Raw genomic sequence first — 21,372 nt, forward strand, 5'->3', positions numbered from 1 at the left:
AAAGACATGCTCACCAATTCATTCAAAACAAGTTTTTAGACAGAGTACAGCATGTGGAACAAATTTAAATTGCACACTGTGAAAGATGCACCCAAAATGTTTTCCTCTGTGTACACAGGACAAGCGAAAGAGATGAAAATGCAGCATCTTCAGCTAATTATTCACATGGGCTATTCTGAAGTGTTCTGGAGTATTCTCATGGTTATTTAGTCTTTATTTCGCCCTAAAGGTATGTTTCTGTGCTATAACTTTGAGTGTAGATTTGAGTGCTAGACAACAATGCACCTAAGAATGGTTGAAAAATTGGCAAAGAGAATGATGAAGAAAGAACAAACCTTCCAAAGAATATGTTTCCTACACCCCCTCCTGTATAACCTACCATCCACTATAGTCTTTTATTACATTTTAAGTATAAACTGTATTTACTTTAAACTATTCATTAATTACAAGAAATTATTTTCATCATTCAATTCATATATTTTTCTAAGAAGATTGTTTGGGTATCTTGCCTTTGGTATTGATAAAAGCATCATAAATTTCCTTGTTAAATTTAATGGACTTTTATTGAATGGTCAAGTTGCTTCACTTCTCTGAGCCTTCCTTTCTTCATCATGAAGAGGGCTAATAAAACTGGCCCTAGGGATGCTGTGGGGTTTTAAAATAAATAAATGAATAAACAGAAAATTTAAAAATGTCATGAGTCAATAGTTTCAAGCATTTTTACAGCACTTCCTTATTTACTGGTAAAGGTTGTGTTAATAATAAATCACTCCTGGGGTGCCTGGGTGGCTCAGTCAGTTAAGTGTCCAAATCTTGGTTTCAGCTAAGGTCATGATCTCATGGGTCATGGGATCAAGCCACATGTGGCTCCGTGCTCAATGGGAAGTCTGCTTGAGGATTCTCTCCTCTGCCCCTCCCCCCTAAAATAAATACATAAATCTTAAATAATAATAATAATAAATCACACTTATTTATGCATTAAAAAGTTATTAAGTATATGAGGTATTAAAACTTCATTCTTTGGGGGCACCTGGGTGGCTCAGTCAGTTAAGTATCTGCTTTCAGCTTAGGTCATGATCCCAGGGTCCTGGGATCGAGCGGAGTCCCACATCGGGCTCCTTGCTAAGCAGGGAGGTTGCTTCTCCCTCCGCCTGCCACTTCCCCCTGCTTGTGCCCTCTGTCTTACAAATAAATAAATAAAACCTTAAAAAAATAAAAATAAAACTTCATTCTTTGAAAATTAAAAAAGGAAAATTTAATGGAGTTCTTTTTTCATTTAATGCCTCTTCACTTGGTGGCAGCATTTCACAAATGAAGTAAAGTCATTAAGCAAAGGAATACACTGATAGAATAAAAGAGATGAATAAGTTATAGCTCCAACCTTGAAGGAACTTGCAAGTTTTCGGAGAAGATGAACAGATCTGTACATAAGAATGTGCAGAATATAAAAGTTCATGTAAATTATAAAGAAATAAGACCACATTTTTAAAAATAAATAAGCATATCTAAGCTTATACACCAAAACTACAGTTATCTCCTTTAAAAAGTTCCCCTGGAAAGTATACACTGTCATTTCTCAAAAACTTATTTGATTAAAAGGTAAGTTGGGAATGGTATCACAGAGAAGCACTGGGATATAAAATGCCCAGGACATAGATAAATGATTTTCCTAAAGGGGTGACTATCCTTAAAGATCTTTCCATGATCTATTTTCAACATTTTCTTTATATATATGTATTTCTTAATTTTTATTTTAAGTAGGCTCCATACCGAACATGGGGCTTGAACTCATGACCCTGAGATCAACAGTCACATGCTCTGCATTCTAAGCCAGCCAGGTGCCCCTCAACGTTTTTCATATATGACTATAACAAAGTTCAGAAGAGTTGATACAAAGGAACATTTGATTGCTAAAGTCCCATTCAGGAAGGTAGGTCAAGCTCGGATCCCACAGTGTGGACATTTTTGCAATGGGAAACAACCAACCACAAAAGGAAGTGACTTTGAATACTGAGTGAATAGACTCATTCTAGAAGATATTCTTTTTCTTGCTTAAAATCCTTGTTGGGAGGCAATGGTGGGTGTAAAGTGTAGTCTCATACCTTCCCATTCAGCAGAAACAAGCATTTTCAGAGAATATTTGTGGACATGCAAGAATATTCAAAAGGAGTTAATATGGTAAGAGAAGTAAGGCTAAGGGCGCCTGGGTGGCTCAGTGAGTTAAGCGGCTGCCTTTGGCTCAGGTCATGATCTGAGAGTCCTGGGATCAAGCCCTACGTCACACTCCCTGCTCACTGGGAAGTCTGCTTCTCCCTCTCCCTCCGCTGCTCCCCCCTTGCTTGTGCTTTCTCGCTCTCATGCTCTCTCTCTCTCTCAAATAAATAAATAAAATCTTAAGGAAAAAAAAAGAGAAGTAAGGCTAATGAACTATGTGTGTCTGAGTGGGGTCTGCAATCAACCATTAGCATTGGTACAAGTAAACGGTCACCCCATATGAACCGGGTCAAGATTCTAATTAAGTGAGATTGAGAATAACACTGAATCAGGACACAAAGAAGTTCCTGAAAGGCATTCTAGAGGCTTCTGACCAGGCTCTTCCACATGCCCTCTGGTAATGCTTTGGTATTTAGCGTCAGTGCCATCAGACCCACTCATACATGACTTGCATATTTTGGTATGTTTATTCCATAATGTGAGTTCATTTGTGTTCAACCCATTCTTTTTTGTCCCAAGTTAAAAAAAAAAAAAAAAAACCCTAAAGGTTTTATTAAGGGGAGGTTCTTAAGCTGAATGGACATTGTATTTCTGATCTGAATGGACACTGTATACTCTTAACATCCTGATTTGCAGACAAGCAGATACAGTATTGGTCCCATTATAGAGTGAGCAGGCCCATTCAGTAAACATCCTTACATTAACCAAGGATTATACATGGTTAGTGCTTAAATTTGTTTCCCGCAAAATAGACATGTACAGTAGTACTATAGTGACATATACCTCTATTTCAACAGTATCATCATTCCTAAATGGGTCACAGCAGAGGAACTCAGACTTTGTAAGGTCCCTGCTGATGCTAGTTATTCTGTGTGTGTGCCACTTGTGACAGAGTCTTTACTCTTCCCCATCCTGCTCCATGCCCCAAGAAGCTGACCTGGAAGGACTGCATTATCCAGGCTCATCGGCCCTCTTGCTTTTGGTTGGGTTTGACAAATGCAATGCAGGAGATTGGAGAGTGAGAGGAGGAAGAGGTCAGGGTATTTATTCCTGCTGCTCCCTGCCTGGTTTGGCAGCATCTGCATTTGTTTACAGATGGCCTCAGCTCTCGTCAGGTGGCTTCTCTCCCAGGGTTACAGCTCTTACCATTCAGGACTTCCTGCTGTCTCCTCAACATCCTCTGTTGGTTCCTTATCCTTGACAATCAATCCCTACATCAAACCCTCTTTGATTTCCCCCATTTGAATGGTTTCCTGCCTGAAACATATATCTTGCATGCATTATTTTCTCATACATTGTTTTTTTCTCATTAACACAAATATTTATTGATACTATTTATACAGCAAATTAGGTTGAATGTGAAGTTTGGATAACTTGAAGTCACCATTTGCTTGTGCACAAAGGTATTCTCTTATTTATAAATGAACATTTCTCTTTGCCTTCCATTAGTTTTTGTCCAGATATTGGCCTCTGTCAAATATTTAAAAATTAGCTTAGTTTCTATTAAACAAAACTAAAAGTGATTCCGTGGACAGTGACTGTATGGTGACCAAAAACATCTGAGGTGAAATGTCATTTAAAACTGCTTCTTGGGACACCTGCGTGGCTCAGTCTGTTAAGCATCTGCTTTCAGCTCAGGTCATGATCCCAGGGTCCTGGAATCGAGTTCCGCATCAGGCTCCTTGCTCAGAGGGGAAACTGCTTCTCCCTCTGCCTGCTGCTCCCCCTGCTTGTGCTCTCTCTCTCTCTCTCTCTCTCTCTGACAAATAAATAAATAAAATCTAAAAAAAAAAACCTTTTAAAAAAACCACGAAAATTAAAACAACAACAACAACAACCACCTGCTTCTTGATCATCTCTGTCAGTTTGTGCTACTTAAGACAGAGAGGGCTGGGATTTTATAAATTCCAAGTCTTATCTGAACAGTCTGCAGATAAGAGTTGTCTTTTAGTTTAGTGAGGGGGTATCCATGCAGCTGTGGACCTCTGCATTCTTGCCTCTGTTGGTTGATAACAGTAATCCTTCCAACTGTCCTCTTTCAGGCAACCACAGGTTTTAGGAACTGGCAAGGATCTGTGAATAGACTGTGCAGGTTTGCTGTGAGGTACTGGTATACCCCCAGCGGAAGGGGAAGTGGGTCTCCGCAAGCCACTTCTGACTGTGGTTGTTCCTGCAGATCTGGTTGAAGTAGGGCTATTGATATTGTTGGGAGGATTTGCTGGGACTGTGTGCTCTGAACCATGGGAGGCCCGGGTGGGGAGGTGGCTTGTATGAGCTGTATTGTTTCTTTGGTACCAGGAGAACTAGAGCCATGGTTGTTAAATGCCTTTACTGGTTGCTGGAAAGCCAAAGGAGATGGTACTGCAGGGAAACAGAATTTGCCTGGAGAAGGTATGGCTGAAACCTGAGGTTGCATGTGAGGTATTCCTCCATTCGGCACTTGAAAATTTAAGTCACTTCTGCTGCTTTTCATTGAGTCAACTTGCGTATTCGATGTTTGGGACTCTCATTCATTATTTAATTTAATTCCCACAATGCCACTGTTAGAGGTATCATTCTAAAGATCACAAAACAGAATCATACTTACCACAGAGTTGTAACTTAGATGTAAATCTAGATTTGACTGACTCTGAGCCCTTGCTCCTTCCACTTCATACAGTTTCCTTCTAGAAGGTTTGTTAGTACTTACTTAGCCAATCATCCATAAATTTTCTATTATTATTCCCATTTTGCAAATGAGAAACTAAGAATCAAAACCATCTACTCGCCCCACCTCACAAACATACTTGACTGTTTACATTATCATGATTTTACTCTGCCACTGTCTTTATCACAATGTCTTAACTATTGCAGGAAATTTTTGTCCAGAGAGATAAAAGTTAAAAATAACTTCAGCGTCCCTTTCAGGAACTTCCTGAAAAAATTCATTTTTAATGAACATAAGACTGTTTGGCTTTTCAATAGATAGCATCAAACAATTCTTTGCTTTCTGTGATTCTTTCATACCCTCACCTCAAAGCCCTCATTTTGCTGTACCCACCAATCCTAAAGTATTCTGCCATGATCTTTATCCAGTCCTAATTAAGAGCCATCCCTTGCCTTGAAAGACTTGCCTTAAACCAAATCCCCAAACTTCGTATCACAACTTTGCTCTCTTCCCTCCAAGATGCTACTAATTCATGGTCAAAGCAGTATTCTCCCTTACTGAGGTAAGCAATAAACTCAGATTTACCTTTTCAACAGGTTATTTTGGTGGTATTTTTGAGGATCCAGCATTTGGCAACACTAACACTTAGAGACTTAATTAATCACCCAAGTTCAACAACATAGGAAGAGATGGAGCTGAGATTGAAACCAAGGCATTCTGACCCTGGAGCCCTCTCATAAATAGCACATATTTTTGTCTCTAATAGGCTATAATATTAAAAGAAAATATGACAAATTACTTAGCACAAATGTTACTACTTGGTCACTAGAGTGTTTAACACAGTCCCTGATGGCTTAGTATAACAGAGCATTAACTTTTCAGGTATTCAGAAAAAAAAATTACTAAAAATTAGTCTTTTTTTTAATCATCTTCCAAAGCTTAACTTTTTAAGACTTTTATCACTTAGATTTACAAATATATCAAGGTAATTAGCAAAAGTAGTAGCATTTCTTTATATATCAACTTGTCATATGAAAATGTTAAACTGTGTTTTATCATTACATAAAAGTAAAAAAGGGACTTGCCTTTTCATGGTATTATGCATCGAAGTACTGATTTCTGAATTGTCCTCACTGTGCAGCACAGATTATTTTATCATCTAAATGAAAATAAAGCAGAATTTTACTTGTTCTACAAAAAATGGTTGTTACAATAAAAGTGGACATTCCAATAAAACAGCATATGATTTTACTCTTGAGATACCAAAGGGTATATCTCAGAGAGACTTGAGTGAGAATTAACATTTTATTTATTTATTTTTTAAAGATTTTATTTATTTATTTAACAGAGAGAGACACAGCGAGAGAAGGAACACAAGCAGGGGGAGTGGGAGAGGAGAAGTAGGCTTCCCGCGGAGCGGGGAGCCTGATGCGGGACTCGATCCCAGGACCCTGGGATCATGAGCTGAGCCAAAGGCAGATGCTTAATGACTGAGCCACCCAGGCGCCCTGAGAATTAATATTTTAAATTATATATTTGAATGCAATCATGAAAATAGGAACTGATGAATAAACCAAAGGAATCAAGAAAGTTTCTAGAAAATTCTGGAAATAGATTCTCTTCCTCTTGTTTATTTTTTATGGTGACCTGTGTCCTTCGGGAACTCCCAAATGAATCTGATGCAAACAGATGTTAATGTTTAATGTCTTTTTAGCCTGATGATATGGGGAGAAACTCACTAAGTAGGCTTCCACTGAGCTGACTTCAGGATTAATGGACTCTCTACTGTCTCCCTGTGAATCATACTGGCTGATTCCCACAGCAAACTGACCCTCAGCACTGCCACACTACTCCCCATTCTGTCCTCGTACCAGTGCTCCCACCAGCTGAGTTGTATGCTTCCCTAGACTCAATCATGTTTGATCTGAAACCTTGTCACTGTAATACTATAACAACTACATGTTATACAACTTGACAACTACATATTACTCAAGATGGCAGGTTGTAAAAGAAAAATGTTGCTGCTGTGAAAACTAAATTAAATACTTCAGAAAGCAAATTGCTTTTTAAAATAAGATCAAATCAAATAATTATAAAGAATTGGGAAAAAAACTTTAAAGGTCTAGAAAAATTTTGCTTTTAGATTTAAGATCTTTTTCTCACTTGAAACACTAGGAAATGTAGATGAATTATGAGTATAGTTTTGTGAAAAAGACCATCTGGAACTGTAATCACCAGATTCATACTAAAAAAAAAAAAAAGCTTTGGGTCTACTACAAAAGGAAGGTAAGTAAATATGTATTTATAGGTTTGCTGTTAAATTATAAGTTCCAGTTCAATATGTGTCTCTTTTATGATTGTCTAATATGACTGAAATTTTTTGATTAACCAGCTGTGATGGTTACTTTCTTTTAAAGATTTTTTATTTATTTTTTGACAAAGAGAGAGAACACAAGCAGGGGGAGTGGGAGAGGGAGAATCAGGCTTCTCGAGGATCAGGGAGCCCAATGAGGGGCTTGATCCCAGGACCCTGGGATCATGAACTGAGCCAAAGGCAGACGCTTAACGACTGAGCCACCCAGTGCCCTGAGTGATGGTTAATTTTATATGTCAATTTGACTAAGCAATGAGATGCTCAGATATCTGATCAAAGACTATTCTGACTTTGTGAGGGTGTTTTTGGATGAGATTAACATTTGATTAGGTAGACTGAGTAAAACAGATTGCTCTTCCTAATGTGGGTGGGCCTTACCCAATTAGTTGAAGGCCCAAATAGAATAAAAAGGCTGACTGTCCCATGAGTAAGAGGAAATTCCTCCTGCCTGACTTAGTTGAGCTGGAATATCAGTCTTTTACAGCCTTCACACTCAAACTGAAACATCAACTTTCATTGTGTCTCAAGACTGCCATCTTTCAAACTAGAACTTACACCACCAGCTCTACCGGACTTACACTGGGATTGTACCATAGGCTCTTCTGGGTCTCTAACTTGTTGACTACATATCTGGTGACTTGTACTTGAACATTTAAAGGTGACGGCAAAAGAGGAAGAGCAAATAAGGAAGACTGAGGACCAGATGAGGAAGTAAGAGAAAAACCAGGAGAATGTGGTATCATTCAACCCCTAAAAGGAGAATTTCAAGGAGTGGCCAGTTGTATTAAATGCCAAAATATCAAGGAGTATGAGGTCAAAGCAATCCCCAATGTATATAATATAGTATAGTTGGTTGTGACCTTTATGGAAGTAATTTCCCTGGAATGATAAAATGAAGTCAGATTATAAGGACTGAAGAGAAAATTGTATTTCTAGTTAATGAGGTATATTGGACACAAGTAGTTACTTCTGTCCCTTTTATAACACCATTGAAAAGACAGCAAAAGAAGTTTTTTCTAAAAAGTGATTAACCAAGAAGACCACACAAACTAAATGATGAGATTTCAACAAGCTTTTGAAAGATGAGAAATGGATGGACCATGGTAATTGACTTAGCATTCTAGAAAAAGGTAAAGTGAAGGTAGTAGCATGAGGGGCAAGCAGACAAAGAACAAGATGATTCATGTCTCAGAACCCTGAAAGAACTTGGGAACTTGAAGTATTAGGGACCTTTGAAAGATCAGTTGACAATTTGTTTATGAAACAGCTTTTCACATATTCTCCTCCACTTTAGCCTGTCCTCATACCACAGAAGAAACTTCCCTCTCTAGGAAGGTTGAATATTTCCCCAAACAGTATGGAAATTCTCCCAGCTTCACTTATACACACCAGGTGGGAGAATAGAGAATCACCTTCAGGGAAAATATGCCTGTGGTTTTAAAAAAAACCCACAGAGATACTGATATTTGTGTGCCCTTCAATGAAAAAGCCAGCTTACTGTTAAGTGATATCCACCACTGACAAATTCTGCTCATGCAAATAGAGCTCTGAACATGAAATACAGAAAAAAAAAAGGCAAACAAACAATTAAAAAAAAATTAGAAAATGCAGGGGCACTTGGGTGGCTCAGCCAGTTAAGCGTCGGCCTTTGGCTCAGGTCATGATCCCAGGGTCCTGGGATCTAGACCCGAAATGGACTCCCTGCTCAGCAGGGTGCCTGTTTCTCTCTCTGCTGCTCACCCTGCTTGTGCTCTCTCTTTCTCTCTCTGTCAAAGAAATAAATAAAATCTTTTTAAAAAAAAATAAAAAAATAGAAAATACAAGGAAGATCAAGAAACTTCAAAAAATATTTTAATAGGATCTTCACAGAGGTGCAAGAGATACTGCATCCACAAAACAAAACCAGAATGTTATAAAAAGTGAATTACCAAGCCTAAGAATGGGCTTTTGGACATTGTAAATATATGAGAACTAAAAGAATCAATAGGAGGGGTGAAAGGTTAAGTCAGGAAAATCTTTCTGAAAATGGATTAAAAAAAATGGAGAATGGTAGAAAGTTAAAACAAATTTAAAGGATCTGTGTAGGAGGTCCAATATCTGAATGATAAGAGTTCCAGAAAGAAAATATAGAGGAAAGTATGAAAATGCCTTAAACCAAAAAAATTTCTAGAACTGAGGTATACAGTTTTCCAGATTAAAATGACCCATTGTGGGTGCCTGGATGGCTCAGTCAGTTAAGCATCTGACTCTTGATTTCGGCTCAGGTCACAATCTCAGAGTTAGGGTTGTGAGATTGAGCCCCACATCAGGCTCTGCACTGGCCTTGGAGTCTGCTTGAGATTCTCTCTCTTCCTGTCCCTCTGGCCCTCCTCCCACTCACTCTTTCCCTCTAAAAAAAGGAAAAGAAAAAGAAAAAGAAAAAGAAAAAGAAAAAAGACCCATTGATTGTCCAGCCATACAAATAAAGAAAGGCAAATAAGGACAAAAAAAAAAATCTTAAAAATTCTAGAAAGAAAAAAAAATCAGGTCATATACAAAAGCAAGATTCTGAATGTCATTCATAGGAATTCTGAGCAGCTTTGGGAAGCCTCGGGATTTAAGGAAGAGCACATCCAATATAGGGGAAAGTTGAGGGCATTTCCAGATGACAAGGGAAATCCCTTCACTGAGGCTGTGTAGTAAGGAAAGAAAGGATGTGAAATGCATCAGGAGTCTTGACTGCTGTGAAACCTGAGGAAAGCAGGATTAAAAGGCAGAAGAACTCATGACCAGCAGTAGGATGGGCAATCAGCCTGGTCCTGATTTAGCCCCTGGTGCGGGGGCCTTGGCCAGCTGCTGTTTGTTCCTGTAGCTCTAGTAGAGGCCAACAGGACTCTATACTGATAAAAGTGTATGCTCCGGCTACCCAGTGGAAGTTATCCCCACCAGGAAATACAATCCTCTTTCAAGTCTTATTTTTGAAAGCTTTCTTGTACGTGATCCCCAAATCCACCGAGAATTTCCTGAGGTAGAAAAATTCCCTCATGGGGACTACCTATTCCACAACTGACTTCAGGCTCCATAATTACAGGTTACATTGAATATTACATGTTATATGGCATGTGCTTTTCAAGCAATTGGTTGTTTCCCTTTGTGACAAAGGCACTCTTTTGAAGTCCTAGTGTAATTTAGGTATTGGATTTATTTTCTTAACAATTGGCACCTGAATGCCTTTTGGGGGAGGAAACTACCTTTGAGGAAATGACTTGATTAGCCACTGGGTAGAAGGTGGGGCCCTGTGGGGTGTGGTGTTCAGCAAAATGAAAGCCACAAAAGAGCCTGGTTAAATTGCTCTTGTGAGAATTATAGAGGAATTTCTTTTGTTTCTGAGAGGGAGAGGTGGGGAAGAAAGGGAAGCAAAGAAGGGAGGGAAGAGAGGAGAGTAGAAAGAGGAAATTGTGATACGTGCTGGAGAATAGGAAGTCAAACAGCCAGTGAAAAAATTCAGGTGGCTGAAGGATTTTCTATGAAGACATATATTGAGGACTCAACATAAACTATCTGCATTTCCACAGCTAAAGACACTTCTCCGCTTGCCCATGCCATACCCAGCCTAAAAGCGTACCACACTCACAAATGGATGGGCAAATTGGCTTGAGGATAGAGATGATTTTTATGCCTCAGTCAACTTGACGTCAAATAGCAGCAGCAGTTTCAGAAACAGATCTGACCTCCAAGAATGGGAAGACTTTGGATTTCCTCACTGTGCAAAAGGAGAGTTCAAGCCTAGACCTGTTCGGATCTCAAGAGTAGAAGACTCCAGCTGATATGTAGATTATATTCCTCGTGATGCCTCACTAACATGACAAAGTCTTAAGTGTGACTTTCTTTTCTTTAATGGCTGATTTCTTCTCATATTATTTTGACCTAAAGCATATCCAGTGCAAGCCACAGCTCAGATTTCATTTAGTTACTTTAAGAAAACGCTGTGTGAAGTTAATTACATTTAATGAATGGTATGTTTTTTTGTGAGTTTCCCATGCTTCAAAAAGGAGGCCAGTTTCTTATTAAATAAGGTTTTTGAAAAATCTTATTTCATTATGCATTGTTGTTCATTGTTTCCCTTATTTTGTGATGCTTAGTATTACTTTAAAAACCCTGTGACTATGTTGCACATATGTGCCAGATTTTTTCCTCTGTCCGCCCTTTTCCCCTCTCTGCATAGATGGATAGATAGACTCTTCCTCTTACCTGTCCATTATCCAGTTTCTCTTCTTCAAAGCTAGGTTTTGCCTCTTGCCATCTCGCCCTCATAACACAGAGGCGAAAGTATTGCTTAACGGACCTTCCATTTCCTTTTCCTATTTGTTCTTTACTGTCATTTTTCTAACCAGACTAATTTTCTTTTTTGCTGACCCTCACAGATTAACTTTGAAGGCTCCTCTGTGTTAGTTCAAAGATTTTCCATAGTTAACATCGCTTCCCTGTGCTTCTGATTAGTGCGGTCTCCATAATGAAACTCATCTGTTACAATTAGCTGATTTTTAAAACTATCAGAAGGTATCGTTTTACTTTTCTTTATCTCCAATATCAGGGCACGTTCTTTTAACAAGTCAGTACTTACTGCACTTACCAGAAAATGCCTGTGATAACAGACATCTTCTCTTCTGACTAACCCACCATTTGTCTGGAAGATCCCCGCCTGCCTTCTTAAAAGTTAAACACAATGAATCTATTCCTAGAGCAGAATGGACGATGTCAAGCATAGTTTCTAACCTCCTATTTCAAGGCTTAGTTCATTTGCAAAACAGGACACAACAATCCCACTAGGCCATCACCAGGTTATGTTGTTAAATAGCATAGTTAATTATCAGAATCTGCACATCACTGGGGTAATGAATGAGGAAGGACCCAGAGAAAAGAACACCGCTACTTCTCTAGTTCTTGCATTGTCAACAATACCCTTACTCTCTGTTTTCCTTAAAAAAATTTGAAGCCACCAGAAGAAATACCCTCCTTTCCGTACGTGACCATTAGAATTACCAGCCTCTTCACTCATTCTCTTCTCCTTGTTCCCAGGGGCGTTCTTTTCCTCGAGGGCCAGCATCTCTAGGTGTGCCTGATGTTCCATCCTCTCTCACTTTCTAAAAAAAATTTACCCTACTGGTTATTTCCTCCTCCTACATTTTTGCTTTTGACCTATCCCATCAGCACTTAAATAGGCCCTAATCTGTCCCATCTTACAAAACATTTCAACCCTGTCCTCCATTCCCACAACCATGTTAGCAGTGTTTTCCTCCTTTTTACAGCCAAACTTATCAAAAACTTTGTGTTCACTGCCTCTGCTTTATCACATCCCCTTTGTCCCTCCACACTCTCATCTGTCTTCCATCCCCATGATTCCAACCAAAATGACTCTCTCAAATACCACCAGAGACATTTTCTCTTAAGATAAATGCAAAGTCTGCGGCTTTCATTCCACCTGGCTTTTCTCCTTATTCGACACAGTTTCACCATGTTTCCTTCTGTAAAACATGACACCTGTGGCTCTCATCACCACCCACTCCTCTGATGTTATACTTCTTTCTCTGGCCATTGCTTCTCAGGCTCCTTTTCTGGATCTTTCTTCTACCTTTTGGATTTAAACTATTTGTGGCAGCTACTCAGGGCTTGGTCCAACTTCTTCCTCTCCTAATCCTACACTCTTCCTCATGCACTCATATATTTGCAGAGGTTTTACTTCCCATCTTTTCTCAAAAGATTAATTTAGATGCCAGTGAATATAAGGAAGATTCTGGTGATTCCTATTTCTGGAGAGCCTTTCTCTCTCAAGTCGGGGAAACATTCACAGAAATGAGTACGTGTAGCAGCTGACATTTTGCGATCCCCACATGGACAAATAATCAAAATGAGGACTTCTTTGACAGAGCATGAGCTCTTTGGGGAAATTTGATAGATCCATAACTTTGTCCTTCCTCAGGTCTCAGTGTGATAGCACTCAAAGGATCTTTGTTTTTAAAGTTCTTATTTTAGCTTCAAAAAGCTATTTCTTACATTGGATCATTGCTTATTTCCTCCCAAGGAGAGCACACATTTCTAGGCTTTTGATAATATGACTTTTTTTTATGACCAGGATACTTGATAATCATCTTACTTTTTTCAGACATAACTTAATCAAGATTAGCTCTCTGTTGGAAGAACTATTTAAAAACTATTTAAAATTTCTACTATTTACAGTAGAAAATGCCTTAAAACTTTTTAGTGCAATGTAATATTTTGTAGTTGAATGGACTAGGCAGCATGGTTACTTCAATTACTTCAGAAAACTTTACCTAACTAGGAACTTTGTTTAGAATCCTGTGTATTTGAGTACTGAGAAATGCCAGCACAGTGAAAGAGTCCTTCTCTATGGGAAATATTTGCTGCTGAATCAATCAGGCTGAAAGTCCTAGTTTTATGACATGCTAACTATATATCTCATTTGATCCTTGATGGGAGATTTCTCCAAGGAATATTGACTTCTTCAATTAACCAGTTTAAAATCGCTCATTATAATGAGCAATTATGTAGAATAGCAGAAAGTTATGTGCTTTGACACTAGGCCAACCTAGGTTCAAATGCTGACTCAGCCACTCATTACCTGTAATATTTACTAAGAGATAATTTAACTTTCCTGATTCTCCTTTATCACCTATAAATTAGTTTAAAATTTCATTTTTTCAGAACAGTTTTAGGTTTACAACAGAACAAGGGAAGGTATGGAGATTTCCCATAAACCTCCTCCCCCTACACAGGCCTAGTGTCAATCCTATGGGATTGATCAAAAATATAATGATGTATATCCATCATTATAATATCATACAGAGTATTTTCACTGCCCTAAAAATCCTTTGTGCTCTGCCTATTCGTCCCCTATCTCTCTTCCCCTTCTACCCCTGACAATCATTGATCTTTTTATTATCTCTATTGTTTTGCCTTTTCTAGAATGTCATGTAGTTGAAATCAAACAGTATGTATGAAGCCTTTTCAGGTTGGCTTCTTTCACTTAGTAATATGCATTTAAATTTCCTCCATGTTTTTTCATGGCTTGATAACCATTTCTTTTTAGTGCTGAATAATATTCCACTGTTAATATTCCACAGATATATCACTATTTATTTATCCATTCACCTACTGAAGGACATCTGGGTTGCTTCCCAGTTTTGCCAATTATAAACGAAGCTGCTATAATCAGCCATTGCACATTTGTGTGTGTGTTTTCAATTCCTTTGGATAAATACCGAGGAGTGTGATTACTGGATCATACGGTAAGAATATGTTTAGTGTTGTGAGATGCTGCCAAACTGTCTTCCAAAGTGGCTGTGCCATTCTGCACTCCCAACAATGCATGAGAGCTCCTGTTGCACCACACCTTCAGCCTTTCGGGTTGTCAGTGTTCTGGATTTTGGCCATTTTAATAGGTATAGAGTGATATCTTATTGTTGTTTTAATTTGCATTTCCCTGATGACATATGATGTGGAGCATCTTTTCATATACTTACTTGCCATCTGTATATCAGCTTTGGTGAAGTGTCTTTTAAGGTCTTTGGCCCATTTATTTTTATTTTTTTATTGTTATGTTAATCACCATACATCATTAGTTTTTGATGTAGTGTTCCATGATTCATTGTTTGTGCATAACACTCAGTGCTCCACGCAGAACATGCCCTCTTTAATACCCATCACCAGGCTAACCCATCCCCCCCACCCCCCTCCCCTCTAGAACCCTCAGTTTGTTTTTCAGAGTCCATCGTCTCTCATGGTTCGTCTCCCCCTCCGACTTACTCCCCTTCATTCTTCCCCTTCTGCTATCTTCTTCTTGGCCCATTTTTTAATTAGGTAGTTTGTTCTTTTACTGTTGAGTTTTAAGGGTTCTTTGCCTACTTTATATAACAATCCTCTACCACATGTGTCTTTGGCAAAAATTTCCTTGTAGTATGTAACTGTCTTCTAATTCTCTTGAAATTGTCTTTCACAGAGCAGAAGCTTTGGATTTTGATGAACTCCAGCTATCAATTATTTCTCTTATGGATCATATCTTTGGTGCTGTATCTAAAAAGGCACTAAAGTCATCTAGATTTTCTCCTATGTTGTCTTTTAGAAACTTCGTAGTTTTGCATTTTACATTTAGGTCTATGATCCATTTTGAGATAATTTTTGTGAAGGGTATAAAGGTTTGTGTCTAGGTAAATTTCTTTGCATGTGGATGTTCAGTTGTTCCTTTATTGAAGAAAACTTCTCCATTGTATTGCCTTTGCTCCTTTGTCAAAGCCCAGCTGACTTTATGTTGGTGTATTTCTGGGCTCTTTATTCCCTTCCAGTGATCTATTTGCCTATTGCTTCACTAATACCACATTGTCTTGATTACTGTAGCTTTAGAGTAACTATTGAAGTTGGGTAGCATCAGTTTTTATTTCCTTTAATATTTGTGTTGGCTATTCTGGATCTTTTGCCTCTCCATGTAAACTTTAGAATCCGTTTGTTGATGTCCATAAAATAACTTGCTGGGATTCTGAATGAGATTGCATTGAATCTGTAGATCAAGTTGGGCAGAACAAGCATTTTGACAATGTTGAGTGTTCCCATTCAGGAAATGGAATATCTCTGCGTTTTATTTAGCTTTTCTTTTTTTCAATCAGAGTTTTGTCATTTGCCTCATATAGACATTGTACATATTTTGTTAGATTTATACTGAAGTATTTCATTTTCTTGAGTGCCAATAAAAATGGTGTTATGTTTTTAATTTCAAATTTTACTTGTTCATTTTTGGTATATAGGAATTCAACTGACCTTTGTATATTAACCTGGTATCCTATAACATTGCTTTCATTGCTTATTAGTTCCAGGAAACTTTCAATTCTTTTGGATTTTCAACATAGACAATCATGTCATTTGTGAACAACAATAGTTTTATGCCTTCCTTCTCAATGCATGTAAGTTTTATTTCCTTTTCCTGCCTTATTATATTAGCAAGGATTTCCAGTATGATGTTGAAAAGGAGTGCTAAGAAGGGACATCCTTGCTTCATAGTTGATCTTAACGGGAAACCTAATTTCTCACCATTAAGTATAATGTTAGTATAGGTTTTTTGTAGATAGTCTTTATCAAGTTGAGAAAGTTCCTCTCTATTCCTAATTTACTGAGAGGATTTTTAAATTTTTTTTTTTTAAATCATGAATGGGTACTGGACTTTGTCAAATGCCGTTTTTTTTTTTTTTTGCATCTATTGATATGATCGTGTGATTTTTCTTATTTAGTTCATGGATGTGATGGATTGCATTAATTGATTTTCAAATGCTCAACCAGCCTTGCATATCTGGGATAAATCCCACTTTGTCATGGTGTATAACTGTTTTTATACTTTTTTAGATTTGATTTGCTAATTTTTTTTAGGGATTTGCATTTATGCTCATGAGAGATATTAGAGCTGTAGTTTTCTTGTATTATATTGTAACAAGATTTTGTTATTACGGTAAGAGGCTGGCTTCATAGAATAAGTCAGGAAGCGTTCCCTCCGCTTCTATCTTCTGAAAGAGGTTGTAGAGAATTGGAATAATTTCTTTCTTAACTGTTTAGTATAATCCACTAGTGAAACCGTTTGGTCCTGATGATTTCTGTTTTGGATAAATTGGTTTTAATTATGCATATGTCATAGGGTTATTGTGATCATTAAATGAAATGATGTAATATCTGGTAGTAATAATAATACGTCCCCAGTCAGGATCAAAAGCTTCCTCTAGATATTGATGTGATTCTGAAATGGACATATTTACAGTTAGATATAATAATAATTAAAATATGGACAAGATTTTGTGACTCTTTGTACATATATTATGTAGTTTTATTCTTTAAAATAACCACTTGCTTGACGGGACTTATCTCTATTTTGCATGAGGAGGTAGAGTGTGGGAATTGCTAGGTACTTCTTCATGCTTCTCCTCTTAGGTTAGTGCCAGAGCCAGGTGGTGAAATCAGTGTCTCTCATTACCTTACAGTGTACTGACAGACCTAGACCTCCGCAGACTGAAGTAAATCTTAGATAAACTCTAATAATATTCAGCATGATGTGTTACAAATAATAAATTTTTCATGATTGTCAAACGAGTCCACCTAGAGATAACATAAAGTGTGGCAGAAACCTAGTACTTCCTTTGTTCTTTTATTTATGGTAGTAAATAATTACATATTATTTAATTAAAGTAAAAGTTTAAGTAAAAAATTAAATATTAAGCCTATTTGCAATACAAACTGAAGGAAAGCTGGACACAGAGTGTTAAGTTATTTTTATTAGAGTTGGAAATAACTTCTTTTAAGATAACCAAGAGAGTTTTATGTCTCGTGTGATGAGTGTTTCAATCTAACTTTGCATTTCTGATACCTCGGATGGAGGGTTTTAGAATTTGGATCATCGCAATATGCCAATTTCACATCCTACTCCTATGTCCCTATGTTAGTGTTTTTAATACCTGGTGTGTAATCAATTTCTTATTTTTTACCCCCAGCACATGTGTGCACGCGCACGCACATGCACACGCACACACACATACACACACACACACACACACACTCAGACTTTAATTTCTCACTAACTCCTTAGTGGAGCTTTGAACTTTTTGTTCAGTACATAGAAACTATGAGAACATAACTGAAATTAAAAACTTTTTGACCAATTAGACAGTTAATTAACTACACTATTTTTAACTACTATTGCAGACTGAAGAAAATAACATGAGTAGAAAAAAGGATTTGATTCAGTTTCTATAATCTGGAATTATTTAAAAATCATAGTGTGGGTTAGAGAATAATTTTTTTAAAGGTGAAATCACGCTTTTCATACAAATATAAAATGAACATATGTCAAAGATTTTCTCATTAATTGAGGAAAAAAAAGATGTTACAACTAGTTCAAGCATCAAAAAGCAGAGACATTTAGAGATCAGAAATACTGAATAAATGTGCAAATGGATGCAACACAGCCTTCCTCCCCTCTCCTCCTCCTCTCTTTTCTGGGAGTGCGGTGTGGGGGTGGGGCTTCCCTCCACTGGACAGAATTTCTTCCTGTATCTATAGACAAGCATTACTCACTGCACTGCTATCAGTGTTCTATAATTTAGAGTTGTAAAATAGTCTAAAGACAATGAAGGCCAAAGAGCGCCTATGGAATCAGTCAGTTAACCCTGAAGGCTGTGCTCTGAAGTCTTAAACAGTGCATAGTTTTCTACTGAAGCACATGTTTTTCCCTACACTTGGAAAATGGTGATAGGACTTTCCACCTTATGAAACACTGTAGTCAGGTTGTGAATATTCACTGTTTTAGTGTAGATTACCTTGGGACAGAAATACTTGTTTACTTCTTAGAGCAAACCTGAATATCAAAAGAATTCATGAGATTCCATATTGGCGTGAGAGAATGGGCACAAGGTAACTTCTAAGCTTGTGTTTTGACAAAGTCCTGGAAAAGTTAAGTAAGCCACTTGGACCTTTGGACATCTTTATGGTCTCTTCCAAATTTATGATTCTAAGAATTTGTTGCAAAGAAATAATTTCTTTGCCCCCAACCCAGCCCAAATCTACTGAATCAGTCTTTGCACGATTAGTGACAGGTTTCTAGAATTGGGAATTTTTCCAGCCCTCAAAGGGAAGTGAAGTCCTGAAAAATGTGTTTAATTTGCACATTGCTCCCCGTTGTTCACAAATTTGATATAGAATTTCATCTTGAAGCTCAGCAAGACAACATGGCTTTGATTTTAAGAAGCTTCAGTGATTGGACCTGGTAGTGCAATGACCAGAGGTGTACCAACATCAGGGACTGCTCACTGTTGGTGTAAAAAGACTCCTTAGCAGCCTTTGTTTGCAACTGTGCGCCAGGGGGGAAGGAAAGCAAACATAAAAGGGAGAAAAAAAGGAAAATGGAGATTTTCTACTTTTTGGAATGTCTCTTATTTGAGGAATGTTGGTATCATCATTTTTGAGAGCTTTCAAAATTGCTTTGTTTCTCACTATGATCAATGTGTTTGAATAGCTTAGCTTATAGCATTTGATGGAGTTTGTATTTTTATCTTGAGGAGAATGCAGTTCTCATTAGCATTAACAACAATTCACATTGCTCTTGTCCCAATTTGCCAACTGTCTTTTTCCTTTTGGAAAATGGATATTTTCTTTCTACCTCTCCTAAAACTTCTCCAGCCTTAAATATTTAGGTGGATTTAAATTGTGTTTTAAACCCCATTCGTCTATAACTTCCAAATATTTGCAAGTTATATCTTTGTGCAACTTACTTAGTAAACATATCACAGTAAGTAAGTGATGGAAAGATGTATTAAATTAAGAATTTAATTTCTTTAGTGGGATGCTTAACACACTCTTCATTAAGAAAAAATACACATCTGCAACAAACTCCTTTAGCATGTGTGTGTGAGCGCGCGTGTTTTCCCGCATCTGTTGTAGACTCCTGAGATTATTTTTGTATAAACTGTAATTGTCCTTTTTTGGAAATCAATACAGAGCAACAAGGCATTTTTCCTCTAGATAATAGTAATTCTTTAAATGGAAAGTACCTTTGGCCATTGTTTCATTTTTTAGAGGTTCAAATTATTTTAGTATGATTAATGAGAGCAGCAGTTCCTTGACATTCTTAATAACTATATCCTGTCAGTTTAAGACCTCACTTTGCCCAATTTATGATTAAATGCTCCAATTATAGTTAGATGTGATACAAATAGTTCTTGTGCTTGTCTATGACAGAATTTGGAAACTATAGTTTTGATCAAACCTGTATCCTCATGGATATTAGTGAGTATAAATAAAATATTACTGTAGTCACCTTGTTATCTTGCTGGTGCTTCAGCTTCGTTGGTTCATCTGGGGTGGTTTTACAGTTTATTTGAAACTCAAAGAAGCCTACCATATAAACCAGTAATTGACGGAATATCAAAATGCCCTAATAATACTGATTTCCTTAAAGACAACACCTCCCCAGCTCTTACTCCCCTCATCCTTGGTATTCTGAACATGGCTGACTCTTCTGAGGAGGAATAAAAAGAGCCTGTTCAGGTCATAGCCAGGACCTTTGTCTCCTCTGTCCTGGCTTGTGTCTGTGATTCTTACATTCTTGGAACCTTAGTTTGGTGATGCGTTAAGCGTCATCTCTCTGGCCTCCCGGACCCAGCTTTGCACATTGCTTTGATTCTGGTTTCCCTCAAATTTCAAATAGGAAATTCTCTGTGTTCCTGCAATGACACACATCTTGCCCCTGAATTACTGTGAAGGCCAAAATTAATCTTCCAGTCTTGCAGTTCTCCATCATTTTCAATGAATCCAGAATAAACTTTCTTAAAACCCAAATTTCAACCTATCATCCTCTGCCTTAGAGTCTTCAGTGATAGCTCTTTCCCCTCAGCTCCTTTGGGAAAGGAAAGAAGCCCAATTTATGGCTCCAGTCACAGCTCATGCCTTGACTCACCATACACGCTATGTTCTAGTCAAGGTATTTTAGAGTGGGATGCTCTGGCCAGCAGCATCAGCACTACCTGGGAACTTGTCAGATTTGCAGATTCCTCAGGTTTCCACCCCACATCTACAGAATCAGAAACACTGAGATGGAGCCCAATGATCTGTGTTTTAACGAGCCCGCTAGGGGCTTCTGAAGCAGGCTCAAGTTTGAGAACCTCTGCTGTCATCCCAAACACATGGAATTCTAAAGCATGATTTCTCTTTCTCCTTTCCAGAATTAATTATCTGCCTCCCAACCCCCAAACTCAGTTCCCAGTGCTCTACCCCATCATCATTCATTCTCCTATTTGTCCTTCAGTACAAGACAAAACCTCATCCAAGTGCTCTGTATATTCCCATACTAGGTCCCACATCCCTTCTTTGTGTCCCCATGCAAACTCTGTGCTAGCTTTACGCTAGTCCTTGCCAGCTAACAGCCTGATATTTTGCCATCATGCTCCCTCCTCCCCTCAAGATTATAATTACTACAGGAGTAGGGCAGTAAGCTGATGGTTCATGAAATTTCTTTTTTCTCAGGTGACCATAATGCCCGAAGCAAAATAGATCCCTAAGTATGAAACAAATGCTTACTGGATGGATATGTTAAAGCTGTTTGCTTTACATCAGC

The 21,372-nt window shown here is 37.9% G+C and overlaps 1 pseudogene; it reads right to left on the minus strand.

The window, feature by feature from the left end:
• Positions 1-4,166: 4,166 nt before the first annotated feature.
• LOC113925817 lies at positions 4,167-12,345 on the minus strand (annotated as a pseudogene).
• Positions 12,346-21,372: the final 9,027 nt, after the last annotated feature.

Source organism: Zalophus californianus, chromosome 4, assembly GCF_009762305.2.
Source record: "Zalophus californianus isolate mZalCal1 chromosome 4, mZalCal1.pri.v2, whole genome shotgun sequence".
NCBI lineage: Eukaryota > Metazoa > Chordata > Mammalia > Carnivora > Otariidae > Zalophus > Zalophus californianus.